At 39.2% G+C, this 14,287-nt stretch overlaps 1 protein-coding gene across 1 annotated transcript in view; it reads right to left on the minus strand.

Moving 5' to 3' along the window:
- jade2 (jade family PHD finger 2) overlaps positions 1-14,287 on the minus strand; it is a 212,607-nt gene that overhangs the window by 19,405 nt on the left and 178,915 nt on the right. The gene's annotated exons all lie outside the window — the stretch shown is intronic.

Below are 14,287 nucleotides of genomic sequence, written 5' to 3' on the forward strand. Positions count from 1 at the left end.
ACTGGAAATCTGTCATATCCACTTTAGGGAACAACTGCCTCTTAACAGCCCATAGGAGCATATAAATATAAGCTGAGATGCAGATAATTTTGAAATAAAACTTGCACACAAGCACATAATGAAAAATACTGACAGGTGTGTGCAGATTTTTCTGGCTTGAGCCTCTTTCTTTTCCTTTTCTCTACTATCTTTCCAGTCTCCCTGTACATCTTTAGTGCCTATAATGATCTGCCAAGCAGGACAGCAGGAGGTGCTGTTAGGGTGGCTTTAACACCAGCTATACTCCACACATACACACACACGCACGCACACGCACACGCACACGCACACACACACACACACACACACACACACCGAGCCAGTCGTTTCCATGACGCAGCATGTCTCTGCAGGAGTCGGGAGTGCTCTGAGGGAGGGAATAGGTGACTGAGGGAAAAATGAGCCAGTGAAGAAGTGTGAGGCAGACAGGAGGGGGTGATGAGGAAAGGAGAGAGTAAAAGAGAGCAAGGTGCCACATCTTTAGATTTACGCACATACTAGTTAACTAGATATTTTATTATTATAGATTATTTATTTTAAAAGAGACACAAGACTAAGAGTCTGCAGCCATGCTAGCAACACTGTGAGGATGTACACAGCAATGCTTTTAGCCAAATGCTAACATCAGCATGCTAACATTCTCACAAAACAATTTTAGGGGGTATAATGTTCAAAATATTAGTGTTAGCATGTTAGCATTTGCTAATTGGCATTAAACACAAAGCACAGCTGTTGATGGGGATGCCATTAGTTCTGCAGGTATTTGGTCATTAACAGAGACAGAGTGCAAAGCATCATACTCCAAAAACCACACCGACTGCAGGTGGGGGAATCAGCATCACAGTATGCAACCCAGAGCTGAGACACCAACAAAAGCATTACAAATATGCATGTTAATGGATTATTTAAACAGCATATATCTACCAGAGGGACACGTTAGCTGTCAGCAAGCTAATGTTAGCTATATGGGGAAGCTGTGGCTCAGATGTCGGAGTGGTCACCCACTGGTCGGTGGTTTGATCCCTGACCATGGCAGTCTACATTTTCAAATATTCAGTGTATGAATGGATTACTGGTGGTACCCACCCAACCATTCATTCATTCATTGTTTGTGTGTGAATGATTGAATAATGATCTGTAGTGTTAAAGCTTTCAGTGGTCAATATGACTAGAAAAGCTTTATAAGTACAGTTCATTTACCATTTTCTATATGTCGGCAAGCTAAGGCACTTGCATACACAATACTGCATAGCTGCACAGCTATAGGCCTACAGAAGTTGCATAACGCCAAAATGCTTTAGCTTCATTAACAGAAATATAGTTAGCTTAAAAAAAGACATTTGGATATTTGACTTACTGACAAAGTATTGCTGCACATGTAACATGCCTCATGTCTGATTGTCTGTAATGTTTTTGGTTCAGCAACTTATAAAAACATATTTCTGTGTTCTTTACCCTCTACATCCCTCACCATCTCTTACATCCTGGTTTTAACATGTCATTTTGCTGCTATGGAGCAAGCCTGCTGATAGTGGAGCTGTATCTTTAAAAGCAGATGACGCCACCAACTCCTCCTTCCTCAGCCACAGCTAACATGTTGAACTAATGGGCTACTGTAGGCTAATGCTATGCATCAAAAGGTCCTTGTGCAGTTACAGCCATCTAAAGCCCTTTTTCAAGGCTTTGTTGCACAACAACAAAAGTTTGGTGGATCGCCAGCCTCTTTGCGAGTGCACACTAGTCCTAGGAGTACAAAAAGCCCCAGGATGGCTTTACAGAACAGCTGATGTTATAGCAGTGAGCAATGAAAAGCTAGCCAGCGCTACTAAGGCAGTGCAGGGTAAGGAATGCACTAGCAACAGGACAGGGCCACGACCAGGCCTATGCATGAAAGAGAGAGAGAGAGAGAGAGTTGCTAGGTCTAAAGACCTCACAACAGTCTGCTGATTGTTCTTGGGTGCTAAACGCCTGGAAACTCAACCAACAAAGATAGAAAGCGAGAAACTGAAATAGAGTAAATGTGCAGGAGGAGTAGCAGAGCAATCTAAAGACCCATCAGAGTGATCAAGGGGAAACAAGAAGTGCAGCAGGCAGAAAAAAAGTGAATAAAAGGGGTAAAATCACAGAGTTGTTCTACCTGTCTCTCACTATAATGTATGAAATTGATCTCAAATTATTCTAATTTGTAATTTAGCCAAATTATATTCTTTTCCTCAAACTGAATGAAATATTTTCTTTATTTCAAGTTGATGCTTAGGGTAAAACCCACCCTAATACACCATACTACAACAAGTTCAAGCTGAAAAAGCTATTATGATTCAACCTTGAATTTTGAGCCCATTGTGTTTTCATTCAGAAGGAAAGAGCACAGGCTTCTTCTAGAAAGCTATCCCGCTCTGAAATTCAACAACGATACAGAGAAAAAGCCATCATGCAGGACACAAAGATGCCAATTCCCCGGATAATAACAGCCTGAATGCACTGCAGCCATGACTTATAGTGTTTTGAGTGAGGGGCACTTTTTCCCTTGTTACAAACGGTAAGAATTCAAGGCTCTTTAGCTTTTACTGTCACCATCAGGTGCAACATTACTGCTGATACAAAATACAAAGAAAATGCATGGAAACTCACTGAATCATGAACAGTGGAAGAGGAATTTAAGACTGCTACCCTTACTGTTCTTTCTAACTTTCCTAAAACACAGTACATATACATATTACCCTGCTCTACTGCTTTTTGGATTTTCTGTTTAGATGCTAAACTGCATTTTGTTGTCAGCAATTGTACTCTCTGCAATGACACTAAAGTTGAATCTAATCTAAGGGCAATTTCACACAAATCGTTGATTTGAAAATTTTAAATGATCACTACAAACCATTTGATATAAGACAAAGGTTCTGTGTTCTTGACTAGTTCATATAGTCATAGAAAAAATTATCAGACCCACCTTGTTTTCACTAATATCGTGTTCATTTTAATGCCTGACCTGCCAGACATTTTCCATTGTTTTCTTGATAATGATTTTGGTTATTATCAAGAAAACCATGGAAAATGGCTAGATATCAGTTCTGAAATTAAACTCTTATGAGCTATTTTTGTTGTTATCATTATATTTGTCCAAACAAATGCAACATTAGGTATACCAGGCATTAAAATGAACACAATATTAGAGAAAAAAATGGTGTAATAATTTTTTCCATGACTGTATATCTAGATCTATAGAAAGATTGCTAGGCAATTTAATAGCGGAGAAACAGCAAAGTAGGCATTTGCTTTGAACCATGGGAATTATTTGAGCAACATACCGGGCAAAACTATACTGGCAGAATGCAATAAATGTTTTGAAAACACTATACGCTTTACACTTTGCAAAGCAGAAGTGTGTGTTTACTTCTCAGCTAGTACAGCTGGCTTAGGTCGATGTTTGATAATGTTCCCACCTAAACTGCTCCAGAGTTAGTTTGTACCTGAAGACCACCTCCTCTTAAGGCTCTTAGGTTGCTTTCACAACCCAAGTCTGTTTGGTTAGTCCGAACCAGAGTGAAATTGATACTTTTAGTTTGTTTTGTATTTAGTCTGATTTGCATTTACAGTGCATAAATGTAAGCGGAGCTAATTTAAAAAAAGATTAGAAGTCGGAGGACTGAAAATACATGTGAAGTATTATATATTTAGTATATAGCCCACAATCTGCAGCGTTTTTGTTTAATTTGTTATAATTGGGTCAGATCACGTTCACAGGGCAATTGAACTGCAATAGGGTTAGTTTGGAAACGGGCTGTTGTTTTGGTCCGCACCAGAGTACGACTGGAGCGTTCACAAGCAACCAAACAAACCGTAACAACGGTTTAACTGCACCAGAATTAGATTAAAACAGACTAAACTTTGGGTTGTGAAAGTCTCCTTGGTGCAGTTCTTTTAGCCCGTACCCGAGTACGATTGCTATGTTCACACCTGCCCAATAGAACCACACCAAAGGGGAAAAGGAACCAGAGTTCTATTTAAACTGACTAAAAAGTGCAGGTGTGAAATCACCCTGACAATCTAATCTCAGTTGGGTTGGACTAATATAACTGCCGACATGATAACACAAGAGCTGATTAGAAAATCCTTTCAATTATCTGCTAAAATCTGTTACTCTATTAAGTAAATGTTGAACTGGTCACAATTATTTACATTTAATTTACACAATGGCTAATTTTAAAACTGTTGTGTGCCAAAATTTGCTACATCATCCTAAATAAGTTAATTCTTGTGGATTTTCTCCAGTAAATGAAAAATGCAATTTGTAGCAACAGTCAAACATGCAGATTGGATTGGACTGACACCAAAATGTGTTATGAGTCTCAGTTTTAAGGGTGAAACTCCTCAGTGGCTTTGAGGGTGACACCAGGAAGATTTCAAAACAATCCCCGTTTTCCAAATCACCACCGGCATATGGGCCCCACTAATAAACAGTGGGGATAGGGGACAGTACATCTGAGACGGGTTCTGGTACGTGTCTGTCTTCTTGATCCCAGAACACTAAGAGGAAGACAAAGCCCTGGGAGTCAGGACCAGACCCGACAGAGAACAGATGGCCTGACACACACACACACACACACACACACACACACACACACACACACAGAGACCGTGAGATATGAACACATACGGCATGCAAAAACAAACACACAGATGACACACAGAGACAGGAACGGAATATATATTTAATATAACACACACACACACACACACACACACACACACACACACACACACACACACACACACACACACACACACACACACACACACACACACACACACACACACACACACACACACACACACACACACACACACACACACACACACACACACACACACACACACACACACACACACACAAATGATACAACAAAAGCACGCTACACACACAGAAGGGGCTTGTTTGTCATGGTACCACAATGTGAGAGATGATCTCACAGCATCTATTCAACATCAAGTTGCTGTCTTTATCCCTCATCAGTCAGATGGAAAGACTGAGACGGAAAAAGAGAGGAAGAATGACGGTAAGATAAACAGAGAGACTGTTATAACTCAGAGCCAGAGAGAGAGGGAGAGAGTTATACTGAAAGAGATAAATAGAAAAGAAGAGGGAGATAATATCAGAACAGGAAGCAAGTGAGGCAGAGCCAAACTACTCTCCTGTCTTGTGTTATCGTCCCTCCGTTTATTGATCATATTCACTTCGACAGGAAAATACTGTTGGCTCTGTGACGCTCAACTCTAGTTAAATAAGGAAATGAGAGACAGTCCTGCGTCATCGCTGATAGTCACTGTGTGTATGTGTGTGTGTGTGTGTGTGTGTGTGTGTGTGTGTGTGTGTGGGTGAAATAGCTCAAAACATCTCTGCCAGATCGGATCTTGATTGTACAAATGCACATGCACATGTTGGATTCTATATTTATATGTACTCAAGTTTGACTAGATCGGATGTTTGAAGACTGACACAAAATATATTATACAAGCTTAAATTGTTCAAGATGGACCATTTTTATTCTTCCAGAATTGGAAGAACTCAGTACTTCCTCAAAATTAAATACCCTCTGAACCTCACTCAGGCCATGACAGTGCACAAAAACTCTCCATTAAAGTAATTTTAATGACGTTTCTAGAATCATCATTCCTGTTGGCAATGTACTATTTTACTGAGAACACACTGACTACAACCATGAGGGGACAAAACATGAGGAGACAGACAGTTTGTTAGGGCTGTACCGAATAGATCCACATGTGAATGCTGTGCGAGGGTGAGAGTTTTCTAGTCGCTTTGCGACCACTCAAAGCGCTTTACAATACAGACTGCGCTCATTCACCCGTTCACACACACATTCATACTGGTGGCAGAGGCTACCCTAAACGGTCCCAGGCGCCCAGCGATATAGCGAAATTGCCACTTGAACACATCTACCAGATTAAACCAATGTGCTAGAGGGGATATGAAAACAGACATTAAAAGCTTCATTTGAAGAAGAAAACAAAACAAGTCCCAGTGGGTAGCAGGTCACGAGACTTTCAGGTCAAAACTGGGCTCATTTGGTTTAATAGCGAAAGGTTAAATACTGGAATGAATATGACTAAAAATGCTGTTAAAACTACAGTTTAAAACATCTAGACAACTTTTGACCTACAATCACAATATCGCTGCTTACTGGGAAATTTAACTTTATTGGAAGTGAAAGATAATGTACCAGAAACCAAAATTTCTAGACTACAAAATGTGTATGTGAATAATCGCAGTGAAGAATAGTTGCACCTGCAGATGGTCTTTTCACAGATCTTTATTAACGCTATTAAAGGGTAGAGGGGTTAGCTTTAAGCTTCCATCTGTTGAGAATCATAATGATAATGATAACATGATTCTGAATAAATAAACCAATTCCAAAAATCTCTTCTATTCTCTTCTGTGTCGTAAATAACATCATGTTTATGGTACGGCCAAGGCAGAACTGCATCTTGAGGGCACGGTGCAGCACGCACCCACAAGAGTTCATCTTCAACGGAAGCAACCATCTGGGGACATTAAGGATTTAATAACTAGCCCTGACACACAAAGGTGAAGTATGATGTGAGGACTGTTTGTGCCCTCATCAGCAGAGTGAAGCACCAAATCACAGCACTGGCAAACAAGCTGGAATCACTTCAAAACATGCAGCCAACTCTGATCAGGTGAACTGCAATCAAGCCCTATTTCATTTTAGAATTTGTGCTTGTACATCACTGTGAATAACAATGGATTACGGGTATTGCAGTAACAGTTTCTAGAGGGTATTTGCCACTTCAAGAGACTTTAGCAACCGAACACTGGAGCGTGTCGACTAACTTTTGTTTCTACAAGATGCATTTTACCAGTGATGCTGTAAATAATGTTTAATAAGTCATTTAATCCATTATAACATCTCATCCTGGTTCAACTTCCTCACTACCACCACCAAAACAAAACTCTCCCGGATAATAAATCAGGCCAGAAAAATAACCAGAACAGCCCAACTCCCTATGACTGAAATGTACAAGCGCTCAGTGGTGAGGAGAGCCACCCTCATCACTGAGGACTCCTCACAGCTGTTAGAGCAGACAATAAAAAAGTTATATCTTATCTTATCTTATCTTAATTATCCACACAGGTATAATTATCAGCACTGTAACCGCTCCCAAAGTTATTGCTATTAACTCCTCCAAACTTTTCTCTGCTTCTTTTGTTCGGTTAGATAGAGGTCTTCATCAAGACAAGTTAGCTCAACTGCTAGTTAGGTTTCATCCTGCATACCGGAGGACTGAAATACACAATACAAGTGAATGCTGCCTGAAAAGAGTGCACCCTTTTCTGAATTATAAAATAACCTCTTTGTTGCTCAAAGGTGGAATTGCCTCTTGAGGCAGGGTTAGGCAGCAGGACCCATTTGAAGTTTTCTGAAGCTGCAGAGTAAAACCTGCCAATATACAGGTCTTACTCTATTATCGTTCACAACACTACTTTTCTTTCATGCAGGAGATTCACACTGACAAAACCTTCCACTTACAAGCATAAACCTCAAAAACTCAAGCCTGCAGCCGACACACAAAGCCAAAAACTCCACGGTGAATCTTTGCGGATGTATGGATGGATGGATTTTATGTCACAGAAATGTTAACAATAGAGTGAGGTTAAGCTTAGCTGTATATAATTCCTACCAAAATGCTCTAATCCCACAAAGTCAGAGCCTGTTTCATTATCAACAGAGCAGCTCTGGGTTTCATCCTTTGATGACAGCGTGAAGTCTTTGTTGGGTGGTTTTTGTAGCTTTGAGCAACGGTCTGTCATGTTCGTTTTCTGAGATCACAGGAAGGAACCAAGCTCCTCACATGTTGCTTTAGTGCTGCTGTCAGTGTGCCAATAAGTCCTGTTTATGTATTTTTAATGCTTTTCATGTGTCTTATTTGTTGTACCTTGACGTGCCTGTTCTGCATGTCACAATTCCTCAAAGTTGTATTCTAGCTGTCATTCAGCTGCAGGACTCAAACTTGACCTCTGAACTCTCTGTGGAGAGTGGGAGAGGCGGGTAAATGTGAAGAGAATTTACCTTTGAGGACCTATTCAGTACTAAATTACCGTAAATATCATCTATCTTGTAGATTAATTGCTTTTACTCACGAAAAGATTAGTTAAATGACAATAAAAGAGCACAGTTTGTCATTATTTTCATTTATGCTCTCAGATATTAATCATGTACAGTAATTGTCTTTGCAGCCCACAGCTTTTTACAGAATGTCACTGCAGGAATATTCATAACTTATTAGATCTGGATACATATAAACAAGGATTATGTAAGACTACAAATCCACCCACCTGATGTCCTACATATAGAAGCTATTCACAGCGGAGGAGCTTGTTTTAAGAGGAAGCCTGAAGACATGAAGGACTTTGTTTTCCATTGTGTTCGCCCACACAAACATGCAGTATATCACAAGTTCAGGTTTTCTCTCCCTTTCTTGTTTGCATGTTAATTATTTGTTTTCTTATGCAATAACAAAAACTTAGATTATATTTTGACAGTTATCTTTTTTCTTAAACTTTATCATTTTATTGGCAACAATTTAGCATTTATAAGCAATATATAAAGATTTTTTAAATTGTTTAGTAATGTATTTTCCTTCTCCTGTAGACACCCATGACCTGTATATAAACACAATGAATGACCATAGTCATATGGTATATATTAACTCATCGGGGTTATAGGTACATCTGTTAGACTGCTTGTTAACACAAATATCTAATGAGGCAATTGCAATTATCTGCTGAAGTTCAAACCAAGCATCAGAATGGGGAACAAAGGTGATTGTGCAGCATTTTCTCACCGTTCTGAGACTTGGGTGCAGCAGCGAAGTGTTTCTTTTCATATCATCTAAAGCGAATAAATAGAAAATAAAAACAGGCTAAGTAACATTTTGTTGTTGTTTCTGGTTGCACTGCTTCTGTTCTTGCCTCTACTTCCTGTGTCAGAGCTACACGCACGCACAATTATTAGTTATTTGCTCTTTTAAAAGGGTGCACTTGGATTATCACTAAAATTGGCATATGTTGGACAATTTATTGGTTATGGTGACCGGCCTAAACAAAGCAGTAATAATAAAATGTCTTCCTAAAAGTTGTAACTGTTAATAAATACTAAGTCTACTTTCAAAGTCCCTATAGAAACATATTATATTGTAAAGTTTTATAAACCTTTTTAATAAAATGTTAAATTAACTGCTTTTAAATGTTAAATAGGGGGACTTAAAGTTACATTTTAATTAAATCTCAGTTATTGTCGTCACAAATATGATCATTTTCAAAATTAACAGTGGCACTATTTTTTTTTTATAGGCTATTCAATATCGGGCAGAGAACCATATTTAGTAACTTCAGCGGAATCCAAGATGAGGTCCCCATGCCTCTCCGTGAGGTCGCAGAACCCCATTTCTCAGAGCTAATCAGCAAACAGGCTACGTCTCAAATAGTGACATCATGGCATTCGACCAATCAGTATAATAATAATAATAATGATAATAATAATAATAATAATAATAACGACAACTCAATTGACCCTGATTTGCAATATAAAAATGAAACATATTGAAAAAAGTAATAATATTATTCAATTTCATAATATTATTCAATTTCAATGAGTGCTCTACGCTGAGTGCTCTACACTGTAAAAACCAATGTTGCTTGTTTGTGGTTATAACAAATTTCTCCTTTTCAATACAACAAAGTTTTGTTCACAAAGTCATTTTAGCTTAAAATATTGAGTCAAATAACAAGATTCATTTGAGTTAACTCCATTGTCTTTGTTGTCTTGGCATAAAATTCTTTTGCAGCATCGACACTCAAATATTTAAGTTGAAACAACAATTTGGGTTTTACAGTGTATAAAGGGCAACTGGATCAAAACCCTACCAGAGTTATAATTAAACATTTTTGGTTCAAAGGATCCAGACTGTGTTTTGTTGACCACGTGGTTCCCCCCTTAAATCTCAACTCTTTATTTGATCTTCTTGCCATAAATCATTGAATGTATGTGTTTTAAAAGGCTTTGAATAGTTATGTAATTTTGGATGGGAACATTTCAAAATAAAAATGATAGCCTGAAACATATAACCTGAAAGAGAGGAAACACTGTGTTTGATCCTGACAGTGCGCTCTGGTTCTGCCACGACCGACAGCACCCGCTCTCATCAAACTGTCACAGCGCTGCTGTCCCATGAAGCAGCTGCATCTGAAAAAATAAACTGAGGATGTTTTCAGGATGTCAGGAAATATGACTTTACGCGAGCTGCCGACACATCCGAGAGTGCTAACTTTCAAAGCCAGCCTGTCTGCCTCGGTGAATGCAGACAGAGAGGTAAATAGATGGACATGAAACAGGGGAAGATATTCAATTTAAAATATCTAACTCCTATGAGGCTTTGGCGTCTGCACCCCTGATTTACCCCATCACTCAACACAGTTCTCACACAAACCTGGATTACTTATGCTCAGTGGAAAAAACCCAACTTGTTTTACTGCTTAGTGACAGACAAACTGCTTCAGAGTATCATTGTGGCTTTTTCGAGGGTGTCTGTGCATTGAAATGTTAATTTGCACCCGAATCGTCAGGCAGGTGCCTCGTCCAATGTTGACAGCTTAAAGGCTACAGATTCAATCACACCAGCCACCAGTGTGTGTCCATCAACAGTCTATCTTGTGTCCTCAAGCGAGACACTGAGCCTCTATCTTCTTGTTCATTTCAAGTCCCTGTGGATATAAGTGTCAGCTAATAACTGTAAATTGTCCATGTTGTGAACAAATATCTACGTTAAATAATCTGCATGCTCAATTTCCATTTAATATCTGTCTTCTGACAGTCATGTGAAGCTGTAATGATCGGTATTAGAGAATGGATCACCTTCCAGCAGGACAGACGACCATTATCATCCATCCTCGTCTCACTTATGATGAGGATTAGCGGTGACAGGCCTCTCTCCTTTATTCTAACGGTGTCTCTCTCCCAGTCGCTCGTTAATGACAAAGATGAACACTGACAGAGCTTCTCTCTCAGCTTCTCTCTATCCCTGGTTTTTCAACCTTTTAACCTCTTATCTGGATTCTGGGCTTAAAATATTTTTTCTTTAATTTTCTGTCTTTAAAACAAACTTGCCATAAATACGTTTTTGATATATAGTTCATAGTCAGATTTCTTCAACTGATAGCACCATTAAAAGACTGGATATATTGTAGCCTACATGATCAGGCAGTATCGTGCTTTTATTTTATTCTACATAGTAACCGTGTTTACATGTGGGTGGTGGTGGGAATGTCCTGCTGGGTCCACCGGGCTTTCATTCAATGGAAATAGCTTTGTAAGATGTGTGTTGCTGAAAATGAGAAGATAACTGAGACTTTTTTTTTTAACATGCCTCATGTTGTCTTCATTCTTTACATCTCAACCAGTGAAAACAAACACTAAAGCACAGAGCTGTTGCACTGTATTGCTAAACATTTTCAAGATCAAGGAAGCAAAATAAGCTTTTCATTTTAGATTTTCTATAATTTCTCACAAATGATTGTTAAGTGTATACACTGACAGAAAATAAGGACAAATGCCCACCTTGAGTTCCTGAAAACCATGGTAACATCTTGAAATTTGACTGAAAACAGCAAATCTTTTTATTCATTCATTAATTATCCTTAACCGCTTATCTGCACTCAGATTGCGGGGGGCTGAAGCCTATCCCAGCTGACATTGGGCAAAGGCAGGGTATACCCTGGACAGGTTGCCAGACTATCACAGGGCTGACACATAGAGACAGACAATCACATGCTCATTAACTCCTACGGGCAATTTAGAGTCACCAGTTAAATCTAAGGGCATGTTTTTGGACTGTTGGAGGAAGCCAGAGTACCCAGAGATAACCCCCGCTGACACAGGGAAAACATGCAAACCACATAGAAGAGCCACAGCCAGTGTCGAACCAGCGACCCTCTTGCTGTGAGGCAAGAGTGCTAACCACTACATCAACTCGTTGCCTTCTGCTAAAGGCTGCAGTAAATGTAATTTCATTTTTAGGTAGATACAGTGGCTTGCAAAAGTATTCATACCCCTTGGATGTTTCAACCTTTTGTTGCTTTTACACATGAAATCATGGTGGATATAATTTGGCCTTTCTAAAAAGAATTTGCAAAAAAAACCTCTTTCATATCAAAGTGAAAACAGATTTTTACAAAATAGTATAAATGAATTAAAAATCTATAAGGTAAAATAAATTAGTGCATAAGTATTCATACCCTTTAAAGTAACTGAACTAATTCAACAGAGTTCCAGCTAGTTGATGCAGCAGAGTCTCAGTTAGTGTAATGGAGATCAGCTGAGTACAGTTGATGTGTGTCAAGTGATTATAGTATAAAAAAACATGTGTCTGGGAGGTCCAGTCTCTGGTTCATCACTATTCCTGCCACAATAGTACCATGAAGACAAAAGAACACTCCTATCAACTCAGAGAAAAGATCATTGAACAGTGGAAGTCAGGAGATGACTACAAAAAAAAAAAAAACTTACTGGACATCACAAAGAGTTCAGTTAAACCATCATTAAGGAATGGAAGCAGTATGGCACTGTTTAAATCTGCCTAGAGATGGCCGTCCTCACAATCTGAGTGACCTGACAAGAAGAAGACTGGAGAGGTTGGTCACCAAGACACCTAGGACCACTCTGCAGGAGTTATAGGCTTCGGTGGCTCAGATAGGAGAGACTGCACATACAACAACTGTTGCCTGGTTCTTCACCAGTTGGAGATGTGCGGGAGAGAAAAAAAGCTCATCAAATCTCACCTGGAATTCACCCAAATGCATGTGGGAGACTCCAGGGTCAACTGGAAGAAGGTTCTATGGTTTGATGAGACAAAAACTGACCTTTCTGGCTATCAGACTAGACACTATGTTTGGGGAACACCAAACATTGCACATCACCACAAACGCACCATCTCCAGCGAGCATGGTGGAGGCAGCATCATGCTATGAGGATGCTCCTCAGCAGCAGGTCCTGGATGGCTGCAGGACCAGTCTTCTTCTGGTCAGGTCACTCAGATTGTGAGGACGGCCATCTCTAGGCAGATTTAAACAAGTGACATACTGCTTCCATTTCTTAAAGATGGTTTAACAGAACTCTTTGTGATGTCCAATGAGTTTAATTTTTTTTTGTAGTCATCTCCTGACTTCCACTGTTCAATGATCTTTTCTCTGAGTTGATAGGAGTGTTCTTTTGTCTTCATGGTACTATTGTGGCAGGAATAGTGATGAACCAGAGACTGGACCTCCCAGACACATGTTTTTTTATACTATAATCACTTGACACACATCAATTGTACTCAGGTGATCTCCATTACACTAACTGAGACTCTGCTGCATCAACAAGCTGGAACTTTGTTGAATTAGTTCAGTTACTTTAAAGGGTATGAATACTTATGCACTAATTTATTTTACCTTATAGATTTTTAATTAATTGACATTATTTTGTAAAAATATTTTTTCCCTTTGATATTAAAGAGGGTTTTTTTGCAAATTCTTTTTGAAAAAGGCCAAATTACATCGACCATGATTTAATGTGTAAAAGCAACAAAAGGGTGAAACATCCAAGGGGTATGAATACTTTTGCAAGGCACTGTAGGTGGAGCCTTGAATCACAGCCTGTTGTCCTAAAGGGCGCAAAGAAAACAGCACAATATTTGTCATAGAATTGCCTCTTTATAAAGGTATCATGATCACAATCATTTGAAATGAATGAGTAGTAGTTGTACAGGTTACTGCATGAAGGACTAGAGCTCTGCTCCCATACTTCCCAGTATGATTGTAACTCATGCTGTGCCTCTTAGGAGGATGTTCTACAGCACTAAAGGCTAAAACAAGATTATTTATTTATTACAAGAAAGCTGAGAGGAGGTCTGCATGATTTACAGGAATGACATTTTTATAATATCCAGTCTTGCTGAATCTCTTTCCTTCACTTTTCTCTATGAGTGATGTTACTCTGTCAACTGCCAGCAGACTGATGCATCAGATCAGACCTGCTGGGCTGAGCTGCAGTCAACTCCTATTAAAGATTTTACCATCGCACCTGACACTGATCTACATTGAGCGACACACACAAAATGTATGATGATGGAGGCATGCAGTCTGTAAAAAAGAAAATTGTATACAGCAGCATGGAGA

This window comes from Centropristis striata, chromosome 15 (assembly GCF_030273125.1).
Source record: "Centropristis striata isolate RG_2023a ecotype Rhode Island chromosome 15, C.striata_1.0, whole genome shotgun sequence".
NCBI classification, from domain to species: domain Eukaryota; kingdom Metazoa; phylum Chordata; class Actinopteri; order Perciformes; family Serranidae; genus Centropristis; species Centropristis striata.